The sequence below is a fragment of the Scyliorhinus torazame genome, chromosome 24 (assembly GCF_047496885.1).
Source record: "Scyliorhinus torazame isolate Kashiwa2021f chromosome 24, sScyTor2.1, whole genome shotgun sequence".
Classification (NCBI taxonomy): domain Eukaryota; kingdom Metazoa; phylum Chordata; class Chondrichthyes; order Carcharhiniformes; family Scyliorhinidae; genus Scyliorhinus; species Scyliorhinus torazame.
The window spans coordinates 11,493,807-11,513,377 of NC_092730.1; the positions used below are offsets into that span (position 1 = coordinate 11,493,807).

Consider the following 19,571-nt stretch of genomic DNA (forward strand, 5'->3'; position numbering starts at 1 on the left):
GCTCCGAAGTGGAGATGGTCGGTAGCTTTAAGTTCCTGGGGGTCACCATCACCAACAGTCTGTCCTGGTCCACTCACGTTGATGCAACAGTCAAGAAAGCCCAACAACGTCTACTTCTCACAAACCTCTACAGATGTGCCATAGAGAGCATCCTATCCGGCCGCATCACAGCCTGGTATGGCAACTGCTCGGCCCAAGATCGCAAGAAACTGCAGAGTGTGGTGAACTCAGCCCAACGCATCACACAAGCTTGCCACCCTCCCATTGATTCTGTCTACACCTCCCGCTGCCTCAGGAAGGCAGACAGCATTGTCAGAGACCCCTCCCACCCAGGCATTGCCTTCTTCCAGACCCTTCCATCAGGCAGAAGATGCAGAAGTCTGAAGACCCGCACATCCAGACATCGGAACAGCTTCTTCCCCACAGCTACTAGACTCCTCAACGACTCCCCCTCGGACTGATCTGTTCCCTGTAAGAACACTATTCACCACGCCCTATGCTGCTCTTGCTCATGTATTTTGCTTTGTTTGACCCCTTGTTCCGCACTGTAACCAATCACTGATTGTCGATGTGACATTTGTCAATGTTCTCTGTCGAATATTCTTTTTGTCTACTGTGTACGTACTGTGTACGCTCCCTCGGCTGCAGAAAAATACTTTTCACTGTACTTCGGTACATGTGACAATAAATCAAATCAAATCAGATGTTAACCCTTTACGGTACTGACATTAAGCATATCATTACAGGTATGTACTGCTGAGACGAGAGAGACAGCTGGGATTAGCTTCCAACGCCAGCCTCTCTCACACTTGTATAAAAGCAGCAGTAGAATGGGAGAACGCGTGTTGGGAGCCATTTCTTTCTGCGGGAAACCAGAAACCGAATTTGAAAGCTGCGGCGATTCTGGCTGCGTGGTTTAGTTGCGCTGACTGACGGCTTGGCACGGGATTGTCGGGAAGCTGTGTTGAGATATGCCAGAAGGGGAAGATTTCTGGGAAGCGCAGGGTGTGACATTACACTGGGAAGCAGTCTCGACCTCAGCAATGGTAATGCACTCAATTAAAACTGAAACACTTGTAAGTCGATCCATGCACCAGACACTTAGTTCATTATATTACAGCTAGAAACGTGCTTTTATCTACTAATTTGGATAAGTTAAGCGGTGTCTCGAGCAGAACGCGGACAATTCAGCATTGAGGTGGCGCAGACTGGTTCCATAGTGCCGCGAACACTTGTGGTGATAATGCGCAATTCCATATCAAATGGAGTCGGATGCATTTAATGATGATAATAATCTTTATTGTCACAAGTGGGCTTACATTAACGCTGCAATGACGTTACTGTGAAAATCCCCCAGTCGCCACATTCCGGCGCCTGTTCGGGTACACGGAGGGAGAATTCAGAATGTCCAATTCACCCAACAGCACGTCTTTCGGGACTCGTGGGAGGAAACCGGAGCGCCCGGAGGAAACCCACGCAGACACGGGGGGGGGGGGGGGGGGGCGGGGGGAGAACGTGCAGACTCCGCGCAGGCAGTGGGCCAAGCGGGGAATCGAACCCGACCGTGAATCTAGTGTGTTAACAGTCAAGCAACAGGCCGGTGATAGTTTCAAGCCCCCTGACCTCTCGACGTGGTATATCCCAATCGTCGGCTGTCCCACCGAGGGAATACAGTAAGTGGAGATCAGGGGCGGGCTTCTCCGTTTCCCCCAACCGCGTGTATCTCAGCGGCGCGCCTGTCGCTGGTGGTGGGAACCTCCCATTGCAGACGCCCCGCACCACCGGGAAACCCATTGCCAGCGGGAAACGAGAATACCGATGACCGGAAAATTCCGGCCCAGGTGTTTCCCCGCGTGGGATAACATGCTGCCTGTTTGCTGTTGTCCATATAGCTGGCACGTGCTTGGGACGGGATCTGCGGAGTCTGCACGTTCTCCCCGTGTCTGCGTGGGTTTCCTCCGGGTGCTCTGGTTTCCTCCCGCAGTCCAAAGATGTGCAGGTTGGGTGGATTGGCCGTGCTAAATTGTCCGTTAGTGTCCAAAAACGTTAGGTGGGGTTACGGGGATAGGGTGGAGTTGTGGGCTTAAGCGGGGCACTCTTTCCAAGGGCCGGTGCAGACTTGATGGGCTGAATGGCCTGTAAATTCTATGATATTTTGTCAGTGTCAGGAGCTCCCCAGCGGCACAGACCAGTTTTCCCTCCAGCCATTGAACCCCTTCAAAGAAAGAGAGCGAGTGGGCCGTGATTTCCGCTGTCACTCTGACCAGGCCGCAGTGATCGGGGCGCCATCTTTAAAGGGCGTCCTATTTGTAACTGAAACTGAACAGAGCCTCCCACCACCCCCCCCTCCTCCGGGAGTGAGACGTACCCCCCCCCTTCTGGACAATCATCGGGTGGGCTGTGGCTCCCCCCATCGCCACTGCGGAAATATTGCCAGCGCCCTCGTCCTCCAGTGGCTGTTCCCACCCTGTGCAGGCAAGTTCTCCCTCGTTACCCGCTGCCCCACCCCCCCCCCCCACCCCGCCCCCCAACACCCTCCGGGAGCTATACGTACTCCCCCGCCCACCCACCCCCCCCCCCCCACACCCTCCGGGAGCTCTACGTAACCCCCCCCCACATCCTCCAGGAGCAAGACGTACCCCCTGTGGTATTATCAGGTATTGCAGCACCCGAGAGGCTAAAGTTCCATGGTTAAACCTAGGAGTTTACCATTGGCTGTATAGTATTTAGCTCCGCCCAGATAGGCGGGGTATAAGAGTCGGTGCTGTCCCAGCAGCTCTCATTCTGTACCTGAGCTGCTGGGGAACACTTCTAGTCTATTAAAGCCTTCAGTTATGCTTTAACCTCGTCTTTGCAGTAATTGATCGTGTATCAATTTAATAGACTAGATTTAAGTAGAAAGGATGGATCTCCGAATCAAGCCGGAGTGTCTGCAACTCAGTCCCCACACGGCGAACTCAGCGGTGATTTTCAAACACTGGCTGGCGTGTTTCAAAGGCTACCTTGAGACGGCTGGAGGCACACCCTCGGGGGAGCAGAAACTGCATCTACTGCACTCAAGGGTAAGCCCTGGGATCTACACCCTCATTGAGGAGGCGGAAGACTTTGATGCAGCAATCGAACTTTTAAAAGGACATTATATCCGCCCAGTAAATCAGGTCTACGCACGTCACCTGCTTGCAACAAGACGACAAAGCCCCTGGGAATCGTTGGAGGTGTTCTACCACGCGCTACTGGTGCTAGGCAGAAGCTGTGGCTGCCCGCAAGTTTCGGCGAGCGGCCAAACGGAACTCCTAATCCGGGATGCCTTTGTAGCAGGTATGAGCTCCTCAGGGATCCGCCAGCGTCTTTTAGAGAAAGTCACCCTGGGACTTAGGGAGGCACGGGCCCTGGCAGGGTCCATGGACGTCGCCTCCAGGAACGCACAATCCTCCGTGCCCGACCGCGCGGCGGTCCCCTGGGCAGCGTGGCATCCCACAGCGGCAGCCCCACAGACTTTCCCCGTGTCCCCGCAAGCCTGCGCTGTAAGGCGGCCCGCCAACTCCGATGGGTCCCGCTGTTTCTTCTGCGGGCAAGAAAAGCACCCCCGCCAGTGCTGCCCGGCCCGCACATCCACCTGCAAAGGGTGCGGCAAGAAGGGCCATTTTGTGGGGGTCTGCCAGGCACGAGCGGTAGCCGCGGTCTCCAGCGGCGACTCCGGGCTGCCGCAGCGAACTTCTCCTCGGGCCCCAGGCGGCCAGCAGTCACCGCCACCCCCGTATCCTAGGGCCACGTGCGGCCCACGGGCGCCGCCATCTTGTTCCCCGGACACCGCGCTGGACGGATGGGCGCCGCCATTTTGTCCATCTCCGAAAACCATGTGCGACCCATGAGAGACGCCATCTTGGATGGGGCCCCAGGACCCCAGCCCGGCCGACGATACACTGCCTGATCAAAATTCACTGCATCTGGCCTCGGTGACTCTGGACCAAACTCGACATCGAACACTCTCAACAGCAACGACGGCGGTCTTCATCAACGGCCACGAGACGTCCTGCCTGATCGACTGTGGGAGCACGGAGAGCTTTATACACCCCGACACGGTAAGGCGCTGTTCACTTTTTACCCACCCTGTAAATCAAAGAATCTCAAAGAACAAAGAAAAGTACAGCACAGGAACAGGCCCTTCGGCCCTCCAAGCCTGCGCCGACCATGCTGCCCGACTAAACTACAATCTTCTACACTTCCGGGGTCCGTATCCCTCTATTCCCATCCTATTCATGTATTTGTCAAGATGCCCCTTAAATGTCACTATCCTCCCTGCTTCCACCACCTCCTCCGGCAGCGAGTTCCAGGCACCCACTACCCGCTGCATAAAAAACTTGCCTCGTACATCTACTCTAAACCTTGTCCCTCGCACCTTAAACCTATGCCCCCTAGTAATTGACCCCTCTACCCTGGGGAAAAGCCTCTGACTATCCACTCTGTCTATGCCCCTCAAAATTTTGTAGACCTCTATCAGGTAGAGGTCCCTGGCCTCCGGTTCCCACTCAGTGGAGATAAAGGGGTTCTGCCTAGCAAACCTCACAGTCCAAGGAAGGAAATTCAACAATTTCCGCCTTTATGTCCTTCCGCACCTCTGCGCGGCTACCCTCCTGGGGTTGGACTTCCAGTGTAACCTGCAAAGTCTGACCTTCAAATTCGGCGGCCCCTTACTGTCTGCGGCCTCGCGACCCTTAAAGTCGATCCGCCTTCCCTATTTGCGAACCTCACCCCGGACTGCAAATCCGTCGCCACCAAGAGCAGACGGTACAGTGCCCAGGACCGGACCTTCATTCGGTCGGAGGTCCAAAGACTACTAAGGGAAGGGGTCATTGAAGCTAGCAACAGTCCCTGGAGTGCCCAAGTAGTATGGTAAAGACCGGGGAGAAACATAGGATGGTCATTTATTAGTCAGACCATCAACAGGTTTACGCAGCTGGACGCGTACCCTCTCCCCCGCATATCCGACCTGGTAAACAGGATCGCGCATTGTAAGGTCTTCTCCACGGTGGATCTCAAGTCCGCCTACCACCAGCTACCCCTCCGCACTAGTGACCGCAAATACACTGCCTTCGAGGCGGATGGGCGGCTCTATTATTTTTTAAGGGTTCCCTTCGGTGTCACTAACGGGGTCTCGGTCTTTCAACGCAAGATGGACCGAATGGTTGACCGGTACGGCTTGCGCACAACGTTCCCGTATCTCGATAATGTCACCATCTGCGGCCATGACCAGCAGGACCACGACACCAACCTCCGAAAATTCCTCCAGACCGCTAAAATCCTTAACTTAACGTACAATAAGGATAAATGCGTATTTAGCACCGACCGTCTAGCCATTCTCGGCTACGTAGTGCGAAATGAAGTTATAGGCCCCGACCCTGAACGCATGCGCCCCCTCATGGAGTTCCTCCTCCCTCACTGCCCCAAGGCCCTGAAGCGCTGCCTCGGGTTTTTTAGTTACTACGACCAGTGGGTCCCTAACTACGCAGACAAAGCCCGTCCCCTGATCCAGTCCACAACCTTCCCCTGTCGAATGAGGCCCGCCAGGCCTTCAGCCGCATCAAAGCAGACATTGCAAAGGCCACGATGCACGCCATCGATGAGTCCCTCCCCTTCCAGGTCGAAAGCGATGCGTCCGACGTAGCCCTGGCGGCTATCCTCAACCAAGCGGGGAGACCCGTGGCCTTCTTCTCCCGTACCCTCCATGCTTCTGAAATCCGCCACTCCTCAGTCGAAAAGGAGGCCCAAGCCATAGTAGAAGCTGTGCGACACTGGAGGCATTACCTGGCCGGCAGGAGATTCATTCTCCTCACTGACCAACGGCCGGTTGCCTTCATGTTCGATAATGCACAGCGGGGCAACATAAAAAACGACAAGATCTTGCGGTGGAGGATAGAACTCTCCACCTACAACTACAAGATCTTGTATCGTCCCGGGAAGCTAAACGAGCCTCCTGACGCCCTGTCCCGCGGCACATGTGCCACCGCACAAGTGGACCGCCTCCGAGCCCTCCACGAGGACCTCTGCCACCCGGGGGTCACTCGCTTTTTCCACTTTGTTAAGACCTGCAACCTGCCCTACTCCATCGAGGAGGTCAGGACAGTCACCAGGGACTGCCAAATCTGCACGGAGTGCAAACCGCACTTCTACCGGCCAGAGAGGGCACACCTGATAAAGGCTCCCCGTCCGTTTGAACGCCTCAGCATGGACTTCAAAGGCCCCCTCCCCTCCACCGACCGCAACACGTATTTCCTGAACGTGATTGACGAGTACTCCCGGTTCACCTTCGCCATCCCCTGCCCCGACATGACCTCAACCACCGTCATCAAGGCCCTCCAGGGTATCTTTGCACTGTTCGGGTTCCCCGCTTACATACACAGTAACAGGGGGTCCTCCTTTATGAGCGACGAACTGCGTCACTTCCTGCTCAATAAGGGCATTGCCTCAAGCAGGGCGACCAGTTACAACCTCCGGGGAAACGGGCAGGTAGAGAGGGAGAACGGAACGGTCTGGAAGACCGTCCTACTGGCCCTACGGTCCTGGACTCTCCCCGTCTCCCGCTGGCAAGAAGTCCTCCAGGAGGCCCTCCACTCCATCCGGTCATTGCTCTGTACGACCACCAATCAGACACCACACGAACGTCTCCTTGTCTTCCCCAGGAAGTCCTCCTCCGGGACCGCGCTCCCGACCTGGCAAGCGACACCCGGACCCATCCTGCTCCGGAAACACGTGTGGGCGCACAAGTCGGACCCGTTGGTCGAGAGGGTCCATCTGCTGCACGGTAACCCCCAGTACGCCTACGTGGCGAACCCCGACGGCCGACAAGATACGGTCTCCCTACGGGAACTGGCGCCTGCCGGAACCCCACGCGCAACCCAACCACCACCCCCGCTCCCCCCTCCGCAGCACCTCACAGGAGGGTCAGTCCTCCCGCCGCTCCTGCCTGGGCCCTCCCACTCAACGGCGCCTCCTACAGGCGCCCCCCTCCCAGGTCAACCGCTCTCCTCACCAGCACCGTCTAGGTCAGCCTGCAATAAGGCAAAATATGGAAGATACACTACTAACAGGATGGCAAATTCGTACGGCTACGAACAGGGCTCAAGACTAAAGAAGGAGACTGAGACAAGGAAATTATGAAGACAAAAATCCAGTTAGAACCTACAATAGGAAGATGAGCCCCAGAAATGCACGGGGCATGATAAATCAATGTTTTCGATGTGACTCTCAATACCATTATGCTTTCAACTGTCCAACTCGTTATAATAGAGTGTTTGAAGCGGCACATGACACGGAAGAGTCAGAAGAGGAAAAAGATAGTGACCAGAAAGAAGGTATTGTCCTATTGACAAGCAGTTTTACGCCGGTAATGAGGGTGTTGGTTGCAGAATCCTTCAACTGTGCTGTATTGGACAGTGGCTGCACATCTACTGTGTGTGGAATTGACTGGTTAAAATGTTACCTGGACTCTTTGAATGCTGAAAATCGTAACAAGGTTAAGGAATTTGAAAGTTCCACAAGTTTCAGGTTTGGGGATGATAATACTCTGAAGTCGCTGAAAAGAGTGGTGATCCCTTGCAATATTGCCGGAGTGAATCATTTCATTAGCACGGATATTGTATCAAGTGAGATACCTTTGCTTCTGAGCAGACCATCGATGAAGAAAGCACACATGAAACTGGATATGGAGCAGGATAAGGCAACAGTTTTTGGAAAGACGGTGGACTTACAATTTACACAGTCGGGACACTATTGTATTCCATTACTGACAAATAATATTTCAAGTAGAGTGGTTAAGGATGTGTTAATGGCAGTTGAAAATGGGACTTAGCTGATAAAAAGCTTGTGGTATTAAAACTGCATAGGCAATTTGCACATCCGTCTCCTCGGAGGCTGAAAAATGTATTAAAGGATGCAGGGGTTAGGGATGACGACTATACTAAACTGATAGAACAGGTTAATGACCGCTGTGAAGTTTATAGGAAGTACAGAAGGACACCAGCACGACCGATAGTAACCCTATCTTTGGCCAGGGATTTTAACGACATTGTGGCCATGGACCTTAAGATCTGGGATAAAGCAAATAATATATTTATTTAGCATTTTGTAGATTTAGCAACCAGATCTAGTCAATCGTAAAGAAAAGAGAGTAATTCTGGATCAAATCGTGGAAAAATGGATAGGGACAGGAATGGGTCCACCGGCAAAATTCCTTACGGACAATGGGGGAAAATTTGCTAATGATGAGTTTAGGGATATGTGTGAAAACATGAATATCAGAGTTATGAATACGGCTGCAGAAAGCCCATTTAGTAATGGTGTCTGTGAAAGAAATCATGCTGTCATCGATGACATGCTTTGGAAAATTTTGGCAGATCGACCAAATTGCAGGCTAAATTCAGTTTTAGCATGGGCGGTACATGCAAAGAATTCATTGCAGATGGTTGGGGGCTATAGTCCTTATCAATTAGTGTTTTGTAGAAATCCTAAAATTCTGTCCATTTTGGATGACCAGCCTCCAGCTTGGGAGGGGACTACAATTAGCTCTGGTTTTGCTGAACATTTAAATGCATTACATAGAAGTAGAAAAGCTTTTTTGGAAGCAGAAGTCTCTGAAAGAATTCGCAGAGCTTTAAGACATAACGTATGGCCATCAGATGCCGTTTTTCAGCAAGGAAGCATGGTATACTATAAGAGAGACAATTCTAATGAATGGAAAGGCCCAGGGAAGATCATAGGCATAGATGGCAAAACAATTATTTTGCAACATGGTAATCAAACTGTTAGGGTACATTCATCAAGGATAATGGGTACAGATTACAAATTTTCAAATTTAGACAGAGCAGACAGACATGACGAGGAACCAGAGTCATCTGGTACGCATGTGTTACAGAACTATGAGGACCAATTAACTGATATAGACAGGGTTTCTGTGGAGGAACACAACACTTCTGATGAATTAGAACAGGCCATTTTTCCGAAAGGGGAACTGCCAAAAGTTGGTACAAAAGTGACATACTTGCCTGAAGGGTCTAGTCAATGGAAGGATGCAACTGTTATTAGTAGAGCAGGGAAGGCCACTGGAAAGTATAAACATTGGTTGAATGTACAGCATTCAGGGGAAGGAGTCAAGACAATGGATTGGGAAAACGAAGTTCAAAAATGGAGGGCACAGAAACGCAGTGCCAGTTCAGATAGTACATCGGATAGTGAACAGGTCTGCAGGAAAAGGTCGAGAACTATTGAAAGGACATCCCACAGCAGAAGGGAAAGATCAAGCAGTAGCAGTACAGAACGAGATACCAGGCGGGAGAGGGGACGTAGTTTATCAAGATTTCGGAACATGAGTAAGACTACGAATACTAATAGGAGTAGAAGCCCACATGCACGTGAGATTTTGGTGGCTTCAAATAAATTAGATGAAAAAGTTATCAAAGAAGCTAAACAGCAAGAATTGCATAGTTGGAGTGAATTTGGGGTATACATGGAAGTACCGGATAGGGGACAAAGAGCTCTATCCCACAGATGGATTTGCACGGAAAAGGTTCTTCCGGATGGAACTTATAAGGCAAAGGCCTGGCTTGTGGCAAGGGGATTTGAAGAAAACTTAGAAGATCAGGATTTAAAGGTAGATTCACCTACAGCAGGAAAGGTTATTTTAAAGATCTTCTTGGCTCTATTAGCCACAAAGGCATGGGAATGCAAATCTATAGATATAAAAGCTGCCTTTTTGCAGGGGCATCAGCTCCAGAGAGACATTTTTCTCCGTCCTCCTAAAGAAGCAGCTAACACAGAAGGGGTACTCTGGAAGTTGAACAAATGTGTATATGGATTAAATGCTGCATCTAGAGTCTGGTATTTTTCAGTAAGGTCAGTTTTGTTAAAGTTAGGCTGTTGCCAGTTGAAAGCAGATCCTGCAATGTTTTACTGGCACTATAAAGGAAATCTTTCTGGCATTTTTATGATGCATGTCAATGATTTTTTGTGGGGTGGGACTAGTGATTTTGAAGCTATTGTAATCTCTGGTTTGAGGAAAGAATTCAGGGTTGGAAGTCAGGCTTCCGGTGCATTTAAATATATTGCACTGGAAATTAGACAGACTAAGTTAGGGGCAACTTTACATCAGCAATCTTATTTGGAAAGCATCAGCCCAATAGCAATTAGTCGTGGCCGAGTTTCACAAAAAGACGCAATGGTTTCAAAGATAGAAAAAGAGCAACTGCGAAGTTTAATTGGGCAACTGAACTAGTTAGGTAGACAGACTAGACCGGACGTGAGTTTTGATGTCTTAGAGTTGAGTACAAAAATGAATGATCCCAAAGTGGAAGACATAATAAGAGCAAATAAAGCGTTGGCCAAACTAAAAATGCAGGAGTGTGTTTTGAAGTTCCTGATTTTAGGTGACCTTAAGCACTTGAAACTCATAGTTGATAGTGATGCGTCCTACACAAATTTATGTGATGGGGTTTCAAGCGCAGGAGGTTTTATAATTTTCCTTTTGAGGAACAATGGTAAATGTTGCCCGCTTGTGTGGGAAACAAAGAAAATAAGGAGAGTGGTAAAAATCACTTTGGCTGCTGAGACGTTAAGCCTTGTAGAGGCGGTGGATATGGCCTTTTAGATAAGAATGATATTGACAGAAATTTTGGGATTAGGGGATTTGGGTAATATACCTGCTGACTGTCACATTGACAATAAATCCCTGTGGGAAAATGTGCACTCTACAAAAAGTGTCAATGAAAAGAGGTTACGGATAGACATCGCAAGTTTGAAGCAGATGTTGGACAGAGGGGAAATAACAAAAATTAAATGGGTCGACAGGAGCTATCAACTGTCAGACTGTTTTACGAAAAGAGGGGCGAGTTCACAGAAACTTTTGGATATTGTTAATGAAGGGCACTTGCTTCTGTGACTGTTTTTTTTTCTTTCTCGTCCAAACAAAAAAAGGGGGGGGGGAAATCATGTGTGTGTTTTTTGAGTTTCTTGAAATTTTGTTTTCACCTAATTATTTTTTTTCTCCGAGGAAGGGGAGACTGTTAAGTAATGGGGTAAGAGACATTGCAATTAGCTGTCTCATTTATGTTAAGTATCCATTAATTGACACTGATATGTAAAGGGGCTTCAGGTGGCCTCTGTCAGGTGATGTATAGGGAGAGATTTGAGCAAAGGCTGTTGGAATGTTTGTGAAAAAGGAACAGGACTTTAGACTCTTCATATCACAGCAAGTAAAACGTCTAACAACACACACACACACACACACACACACACACACACACACAGTCACCCCAGGCTGCAATTGAACCCCTGCGCTGTGAGGCAGCAGTGCTAATCACCGTGCTGGAAAACGAGCGCGGCGGGACGGAAAATCCCGCTCGAGGAATTTTTCTTGAAAAGTTAAGTGTGGCGAATAACATGACAGATGATTTTACGTTCAGTACGAGGCTCCTATTAAAACCAAGGGGAATGGTAGCTTGCTAAAGCACACGTAGGCTGGGAATTATATAGCGTGTGTGCAAATTATTACGAAGCATACAATTTCTTCCTTTGTCAACTGAAAAGTGCAACACGCACCGTGTCATTTTAAAGATTTCAAACAATTAACCTGAAGATGCATCTTAAACTTGAGATTTCAGGTTAGTTTTGAGCAGGAACATTTTTAGGCCCAATACCTGCTCTGCCCCCCACCCGCTTGATACATTGTGACCTAAAATTCAATCACGTTCAATGACGATGTGACATTTTCCACCCTTAATTCTACAGTCGTCCGTTTCTAATGATCGTATCTCCCACTTGATTGGAGGCAGCTGCCTAAATAACCCACGGTGTGTATCTCCCACAAACTTCAGTCGTTGGAGACACAAGTGACACGGGTGAAGTGTAAAATGTTACTCGGAAATGGAGGACGACCAATTCAATAATAATAATCCTGCTTGTCACAAGTAGGCTCACATTAACATTAGCAGTGAAGTTACTGTGAAAATCCCCTCGTCGCCACATTCTGTTCGGGTGCACGGAGGGAGAATTCAGAATGTCCAATTCACCCAACAAACACGTCTTTCGGGGATTTATGGGAGGAAACCGGAGCGCCCGGAGGAAACCCACGCAGACACGGGGGGGGGGGGGGGGGGAGAACGTGCAGACAGTGACCCCCAAGCCGGGAATCGAACCTGGGACCCACTGTGCTACAACAATGCACATCGTTATCCTCGTGCAATGAAAAGTAACAGGGCTGACCACTGTGCTGCTGTGCCCGTCCATGCTCATAAACTATGGGACTGGGTTTTCACGGCCCCTCCCCCTTCCCCCGCCCTATTTCCGACATGCAGGGGTGGAGGGGGGGGGGGATGTAGAGTACAATAGATAACTAGCCCACCACCTTCCTGTCCACCCCCAACGCCATAAAACAGCAGGCGGGGAGGGCGCTGAAATCGGCAGATCAAAATCAAACAAGTGAAAGGTTTTTCTTGCCGACGTATTAAAACTTTGTGCAAACTTTAGCGCAGTGGCGTCTGTGTTGGGGGGAAACGGAACATTCATTTTCACCAGCATCCCAGTCCAAGTAACTCCAACGCAGATTAGCCGCTTCAGATCAGTTCAGCGTGATCCTTTGCCCCAGCTTTGGGAAGAACATGCCTGGCTGTACCAGCGTGTCATTTTAATTAACTGCGCGAACATCCCTGCGGCCCCTCGAGGTGAGGCTGGCGGTTGTATTAAGGTGGGCTTTGTGTGGATCGAGGTGGCTCAAAACTGGTTTCCGCTTCTGGCGTGACGACCAATAAGGAGGGAAATAAGGAACCGCCTGCTCTTGTGTCGGTGCTGGGCGAGTTTGGGATGTTATTGCCCCTCGCTTCTCCTGCACGGCTCAATTACTCTGCTCTACCCTGCGTTTACTCCATCTCAAACGATGACCTCTTTTAAAAAATTAGCAACGGCTATCGGGTGGGAGAAAAGAACAGCAGCCTTTTGAAAGCGAAAGGGGGTATTTTAGTATTCCAGGAGTTCAATGAACAATCGCTGCTGTGTGCCTGGGAATGCTGAGCTCCTAATCGAGCACGCAAGTCAAACATGCCCAAGTCTTTATTATTAATTCAAGTCCTGTCATGAAGCTTAAAGCCCTTGGGAGCAGTAGAAATAACAGTGAGCACATATTTATTTTGGAGGAAAGTAACCCACCTTTCTCTTCCTTCCGCTTTGTTGTATTAGAGGCCATCTGTAGTCTTGCAGAGTGGGGGGGGGGGGGGGGGGGGGGGGGGTGAATACAACAGGCCCTTGACCTGAGGGACGTGTCAAATCAAAGGTGCTGCTCGGAATTCAGATCTTCTGTGATCCTGGAGAAAGCGCCGTGGGGGGCGTTTCAGACTGAGCCGAGCATGTGGAAGAGGCTTTGCGCTGACGGTGTAGGTACAGAGGGTCGGATGAAAGTCGGGAAGGCAGAACGTTGTTTTAAATGTGGGCAGGGCCAGCGTTTAGCTAACAGTAATAATCGCTGATTGTCACAGGCAGGCTTTGATGACGTTACTGTGAAAAGCCCCGAGTCGCCACATTCCGGCGCCTGTCCGTGGGGGGGGGGGGGGCTGGTACGGGAATTGAACCCGCGCTGCTGCCTTGTTCTGCATTTCAAGCCAGCTGTTTAGCCCCCTGTGCTAAACCAGCCCCTACTATCCCGAGTTGCTATCTCGAACCGTCAAGAGACCCTGGGTGGGATTCTCCGTCGGCCGACGCCGATTTCGTGATCAGCGGCCGGCCGGAGAATCCCCATTGACGCCGAGATCGGGGACGTGCGCCCGTTTTCGGATGCTCGCCCGCACCCCCCCCCCCCCCCCCACACACCCCAAAACGGCGTCATCGGGGAGTAAGCCGCACGCCGCTGGGAGGGCCTCAACTACCCCTCCGGCTTTCAGGATGCACCCCCCCCCCCCCCAACCTTTTCTGGGTCCCTTGAACACGCCCCTCGCCACACGCACACGCACACACACGCACACACGCACACACGCGCGCTCTTATGAACAATGCTCCATCCAGGGCCAACCTATGGCAGTACCAACCTGGAACCCGGACACAGCTGCAGCGCACCTGGCACACTGGTAGTGCCAGGCTGGCCGTGCCAAGATGCCAGGGCGCCCCCCTGCCCTGTCCACCGACCACCCGGGAGGGGGGGGGGGGGGGTCTCTGGTGGCCTTGCGAGAACCCCCGTACTGCCATCCACGTTTTCCAGAAACCAACGCTGAACGTCGGCCTGGCCCAGTTCCGCCGGCGCGGCCTTCGGCCGCTGGGCGCCGGGCGCATACGGCACCCGGCTCCAGATCGCGCGGGGGCGGAGCCAGCTGGGTGACCCTTGTGAGATTCAACGCCACGAGGCCGCTGAATCGGGCCCATATGGCCTGAAAGGATGCTGCTGGGACCAGCTGATACCCCCCCCCCCCCCCACCCACCCACAGCAAGTTACTGAACTCAAAATAGGGTTGCAGGAAAGAGGCACAGAAGGAGGAACAAATTATTCCCTTACCGGAGGATTTCTGAATTTCAGACATTTGACAAGAAGTATAATTAATGTACAGAAGTTAATTACAGCAGCAGCAAAGCCTCGAGCAGGATTGGAAGATTTTCTCATAATAAAATGTGTGGAATAGATTGTCAGGAAAGGTGGCTCAATGCTCGGTCACTTGACGCAGTGAATAAAGCTACAACTTGTGTTTACACAGGACCGCAGAGCATGCATCCTCGGCTAACAGCTAAAGGCGTGGCTGCCAGCGGCGGAGAGAGTTAGAAATAAAATGGGGACGTGCAAGAGGCCAGAAGTACAGGAGTACAGAGAGCCAGCAGCGGTGGGTAAATGTCTGATGAGAAAGTGAAGGGACTACGGGATTGATTCATTTGGGGTTGAGAGGCGGTAAAAGAATCTCGGATCAGAATTATGAAGGAAGCTTCCTGAGTGACTTTCCTAAAAAAAAAAGCAAATGACGCTCCTAATATAATATTCAATGACAATCTTTATTAGTGTCACAAGTGGGCTTACATTAACGCCGCAATGAAGTTACTGTGAAAATCCCCTCGTCGCCACATTCCGGCGCCTGTTCGGGTACGCGGGGGGAGAATTCAGAATGTCCAATTCACCCAACAAGCACGTCTTTCGGGACTTGTGGGAGGAAACCGGACGAAACGCACGCGGGCACAGGGAGAACGTGCAGACTCCGCACAGACAGTGACCCAAGCCGGGAATCGAACCCGGGACCCTGGAGCTGTGAAGCAACAGTGCTAACCACTGTGCTACCGTGCCACCCATATAATATTTTCTGCAACATACTTCTGACAGTCATTCGGGGCAGCACGGTAGCATTGTGGATAGCACAATTGCTTCACAGCTCCAGGGTCCCAGGTTCGATTCCGGCTTGGGGCACTGTCTGTGCGGAGTCTGCACATCCTCCCCGTGTGTGCGTGGGTTTCCTCCGGGTGCTCCGGTTTCCTCCCACAGTCCAAAGATGTGCAGGTTAGGTGGATTGGCCATGATAAATTGCCCTTAGTGTGTCCAAAATTGCCCTTAGTGTTGGGTGGGGTTGCTGGGTTATGGGGGTAGGGTGGAGGTGTTGACCTTGGGTAGGGTGCTCTTTCCAAGAGCCGGTGCAGACTCGATGGGCCGAATGGCCTCCTTCTGCGCTGTAAATTCTATGATAATCTATGATTTGATGTTGATCCTGTGACCGTGACGTGATCAGAGAGTTATTCAGGTGCATTTACTGAGCCCGGTAGTTTGAGGAACTGAATTGAGATCAGTAGATGCACTTGTCCACCCAGGGTGGGTACGATCCAGTCTTGTTAACCTGATGTACTGTACACATGAAGTCAGCTTCTTTACATGGCTGAGCACATTAGATTCCCCGCCTGAGAGACCACCCTCCTTCCCTCCAAGCATTTTCACTGGCGATCGCCGGTCAAGTTGAAATAAATAAGAACGACACAGACAAGAATAGGAGCGTTAATCATTTCTGGTAGATGTTTTGAATATGAAATTGGAATTGGCTGGATCTCAAGGTGTTGAGATTGGGCAGACGGCCTGAAGATGTTACTTTTCAACTCTTATTGCACGAGACTGACGATGTGCATTGTTGTAGCACAGTGGGTTAGCACTGCTGCTTCACAGCTCCAGGGTCCCAGGTTTGATTCCCGGCTTGGGTCACTGTCTGCGCGGAGTCTGCACGCTCTTCCCTCCGTGTCTGCGTGGGTTTCCTCCGGGCGCCCCAGTTTTCTCCCATAAGTCCCGAAAGACGTGCTGTTGGGTGAATTGGACATTCTGAATTCTCCCGCTGTGTACCCGAACAGGCGCCGGAATGTGGCGACCAGGGGCTTTTCACAGTAACTTCATTGCAGTGTTAATGTAAGCCGACTTGTGACAATAAAGATTATTATTATTACATCCTGATGTTGCCTGCACTACATTCAATCCTTGGAGTTAAAAAGAGCCTGTACAGAAAGGACAATAGGAATAGGAAATTCAATATCCAACGAAATATAACTTGGACGGGTAGTATCGACAGCACGTGATTGTAAGATTTCTTTGAACTAAATTGTCAACGGATTAAGGATTAATTAACTAAGGATTAACTAATCAATTAACTATCTTAAGGTTAACGTGCAGGTTCAGTCGGCAGTTAGGAAGGCAAATGCAATGTTAGCATTCATGTCGAGAGGGCTAGGATACAAGAGCAGGGATGTACTTCTGAGGCTGTATAAGGTTCTGGTCAGACCCCATTTGGAGTATTGTGAGCAGTTTTGGGCCCCGTATCTAAGGAAGGATGTGCTGGGGCCTTGGAAAGGGTCCAGAGGAGGTTCACAAGAATGATCCCCGGAATGGAGAGCTTGTCGTACGAGGAGCGGTGGAGGACTCTGGGTCGATGGAGTTCAGAAAGATGAGGGGGGATCTCATTGAAGCCTTGCCTTGGATAACCGGGACAGAGTGCTGATGATTTATTTTGTACCATTTTACATTTGTGGATACATCTACAAAGTATTTATGTACTGAGACTCAAACAGGGAAGGTAAAGGAGGAAGCTGCAGAACTTTTGGAAGTGAAAGTGGGACAAAGAATAAAGATAGATTGCCTTTGTGATTAATTATACATGTTGTGGAGATGCCAGCGTTGGACTGGGGTGAGCACAGTAAGAAGTCTCACAACACCCGGTTAAAATCCAACAGGTTTGTTTTGAATCACTCGCTTTCGGAGCGCAGCTCCTTCCTCAGGTGACGTGCAGGTTCAGTCGGCAGTTAATTATACCGAGTGAACTGGTGCGACGACAATAATCTCTCCCTCAACGTCAACAAAACGAAGGAGATTGTCATCGACTTCAGGAAGCGTAGTGGAGAACATGCCCCTGTCTACATCAATGGGAACGAAGTAGAAAGGGTCGCGAGCTTCAAGTTTTTAGATGTCCAGATCACCAACAGCCTGTCCTGGTCCCCCCCCCCCATGCCGACACTAACGCCCACCAACGACTCTACTTTCTCAGAAGACTAAGGAAATTTGGCATGTCAGCTACGACCCTCACCAACTTTTACAGATGCACCATAGAAAGCATTCTTTCTGGTTGTATCACAGCTTGGTATGGAGCCTGCTCTGCCCAAGACCGCAGGAAACTACACAAGGTTGTGAATGTAGCCCAGTCCATCACGCAAACCAGCCTCCCATCCATTGACTCTGTCTACAATTCCCGCTGCCTCGGAAAGGCAGCCAGCATAATTAAGGACCCCACGCACCCGGACATATTCTCTTCCACGTTCTTCCGTCAGGAAAAAGATACCAAAGTTTGAGGTCACGCACCAACCATCTCAGGAACAGCTCCTTCCCTGCTGCCATCAGACTTTTGAATGGACCCACCTCGTATTAAGTTGATCTTTTCTCTACACCCTAGCTATGACTGTAACATTATATTCTGCAGTCTCTCCTTCCTTCCCTATGCGTTGTCTGTACAGCATGCAAGAAGTAATACTTTTCACCGTATACTAATACATGTGACAATAATAAATCAAATCAAATCAAATTATACAGTGATACCTTTCTCAAAGCGATTGTTCGCGATGATATGTTAAGCATCTTATCTTGTTGATAAGCAAAAGACACATAGCATGCGAGAAGGTCTGATGGGCCAGGGTTTAGAAAACTCCAAAGTATATCGTTGAGTTCACCTGACCCACACTGTTTATTGATTTTGGTTACGGGCAGCACAAAGGCCTCTCTTTGAGGTGTTATTCAACAGAGGCTTTAAGCACTTATAATCAAAAACAATGTTTATTCTACAAATTTAGTTAACATTTTCGTAAACACACACATTCAGATTTTTATCAACTACAAACATAAATACCTCACACAGCTACAGTACTCTATGTATAACCCTTAATAAATTCCCCCTTTAACTGTTCCAATTCAATAACAAAATCCCATAAACCAGAAAACCCTTTTCAAAGATGTGGCCCAGCACACGGCACTCAAGACCTGGTATGGATGCTCCTGTTTCCTTTCCAAAGCAGCAGGTTTGCATTCCTTCCAGAAGGCAATTATTTCTTTTCAAGTTATCAAGTAATCTGGAAACAGCTTTTAAAATGAAGGTGGAGAGATGGGCTAAGATACTTCTCTGTCTGAGTACAGCAGCCAAATGTGAAAACGAAAGTTAAAAAACTCAGAGCCACAAACCAGCCCCAAACCCAAAACAAAAGTAAAAATCAACTCCCAGAGCCACAGCCCAGTTCCACCCACGCAATGACATCACTGAAGCCACGTGATAAGGCAAAAACATTTCTTAACGGGACACTCCCGTGACAAAGGAGACATGACTGGCTCTGACAACCCATCCCTGCTTTGGACACTTCAATTAGTTTAAGCTGAAGTAGACTAAGGTGATCAGACTTTTGGAGCCAAACCGAATTGACTTACAATATCTACTTTTTTCCCATATTTTGCTGTCTCTTGTCTGAAAATGTGAAGGAAATTTCTGTCCTTCTAGCTTATCGGGTCCTGAAAGTTTGTTACCATGACGTGATTTTTTATAATAATAATCTTATATTACATAGAATTTACATAGAATTTACAGTGCAGAAGGAGGCCATTCGGCCCATCGAGTCTGCACCGGCTCTTAGAAAGAGCACCCTGCCCAAGGCCACACCTCCTCCCTATCCCCATAACCCAGTAACCCCACCCAACACTAAGGGCAATTTTGGACACTAAGGGCAATTTAGCATTACCAATCCACCTAACCTGCACATCTTTGGACTGTGGGAGGAAACCGGAGCACCCGGAGGAAACCCACGCACACACAGGGAGGATGTGCAGCCTCCGCACAGACAGTGACCCAAGCCGGAATCGAACCTGGGATCCTGGAGCTGTGAAGCAATTATGCTAACCACTGTGCTACCATGCTGCCCCAGTAGCACTAGTGTCACAAGTCGTTACTGCAACGAAGTTACTGTGAAAATCCCCTCGTCGCCACACTCCGGCGCCTGTTCGGGGGCACGGAGGGAGAATTCAGAATGTCCAATTCACCCAACAAGCACGTCTTTCGGGACTT

General features: G+C 50.0%; 2 protein-coding genes across 7 annotated transcripts in view; one reads left to right on the plus strand and one right to left on the minus strand.

Moving 5' to 3' along the window:
- The window catches only part of LOC140399885 (ADP-ribose glycohydrolase MACROD1-like), a 959,160-nt gene that overhangs the window by 189,016 nt on the left and 750,573 nt on the right, over nt 1–19,571 (plus strand). The gene's annotated exons all lie outside the window — the stretch shown is intronic.
- LOC140399884 (leucine-rich repeat transmembrane protein FLRT1-like) overlaps nt 1–19,571 on the minus strand; it is a 178,395-nt gene that overhangs the window by 92,054 nt on the left and 66,770 nt on the right. The window lies entirely within an intron of this gene.